Source organism: Salmo trutta, unplaced genomic scaffold (assembly GCF_901001165.1).
Source record: "Salmo trutta unplaced genomic scaffold, fSalTru1.1, whole genome shotgun sequence".
In the NCBI taxonomy this organism is placed as follows: domain Eukaryota; kingdom Metazoa; phylum Chordata; class Actinopteri; order Salmoniformes; family Salmonidae; genus Salmo; species Salmo trutta.
This window is the reverse complement of record NW_021822772.1, coordinates 56,213-57,500: the sequence shown is the minus strand read 5'-3', so window position 1 is coordinate 57,500 and position 1,288 is coordinate 56,213. Positions and strand designations below refer to the sequence as shown.

The 1,288-nt window shown below is 49.1% G+C and overlaps 1 long non-coding RNA gene across 2 annotated transcripts in view; it reads right to left on the bottom strand.

Annotated features, from left to right (window-relative positions):
- The window catches only part of LOC115184283 (uncharacterized), a 3,604-nt gene extending 3,175 nt beyond the window's left edge, over positions 1–429 (bottom strand). The window contains exon 1 of one of the 2 annotated variants that reach the window (XR_003874256.1): positions 51–429. This is a non-coding gene — a long non-coding RNA (uncharacterized LOC115184283). The remainder of the gene's footprint in view (positions 1–50) is intronic. The other variant, XR_003874257.1, reaches the window with a different exon arrangement.
- Positions 430–1,288: the final 859 nt, after the last annotated feature.

The following is a 1,288-nucleotide window of genomic DNA, read 5'->3' as shown; positions in this document are numbered from 1 at the left end:
AATTTGAACAAGCAAACATTACAATCAAATTCACTGAAGCTACTTCTTACCTGAGAATATCAGAGACGTTGTTTCAGCAAGAACCTGCGGTTTGTGGACTACTCAGATGAGAAAGTACGCATCAATAACTTCACCTCTCTTTCTGAGAACTAAAGATGATCAACTCCTGGGCAGAGAGGGGTTTTGTACGATGACGGAAAATGAGACTTGGAATTTGTTTCTAACTTGCGGGACTCGTTTTTCCACTGCCATTCATGAGAGTCAATCACGCCTTTCAATAAAATTTATCCACCTACAAGACGCGCAAAACGACTAACCAAAATCAAAAAGTGACTCTTAGACTACCTTAACCAAAAACCCCACCCTCAGTGTTATGATGTTTGTTCAAACCCAGCTGAAAACAAACAACAAATACAAAGTGAGGGATCAATCACATTTATTCATAAAGCCCTTCTTACATCAGCTGACGTCACAAAGTGCTGTACAGAAACCCAGCCTAAAACCCCACACAGCAAGCAATGCAGCTGTAGAAGCACAGTGGCAAGGAAAAACTCCCTAGAAAGGCAGGAACCTAGGAAAAAACCTAGAGAGGAACCAGGCTCTGAGGGGTGGACCTGTCCTGTTCTGGCTGTGCCGGGTGGAGATTAGAAACCTAGAGAGGAACCAGGCTCTGAGGGGTGGACCAGTCCTCTTCTGGCTGTGCTGGGTGGAGATTAGAAGCCTAGAGAGGAACCAGGCTCTGAGGGGTGGACCAGTCCTCTTCCGGCTGTGCTGGGTGGAGATTAGAAATCTAGAGAGGAACCAGGCTCTGAGGGGTGGGCCAGTCCTCTTCTGGCTGTGCTGGGTGGAGATTAGAAACCTAGAGAGGAACCAGGCTCTGAGGGGTGGGCCAGTCCTCTTCCGGCTGTGCCGGGTGGAGATTAGAAATCTAGAGAGGAACCAGGCTCTGAGGGGTGGGCCAGTCCTCTTCCGGCTGTGCCGGGTGGAGATTAGAAACCTAGAGAGGAACCAGGCTCTGAGGGGTGGGCCAGTCCTCTTCTGGCTGTGCTGGGTGGAGATTAGAAACCTAGAGAGGAATCAGGCTCTGAGGGGTGGACCAGTCCTCTTCTGGCTGTGCCAGATAGAGATTTAAGAGTAGGCTACATGTGGCCATTAAGGTCCCATGAACAGGTCAGGGTTCAATAGTCGCAGGAAGAAGAGGAGGGGAGATAGGGAAGATAGAAACCAGTTGGACAGTCTGGGAGCAAACCTAAGAACACACAGTACCCTACATCAGACAGACTGACCT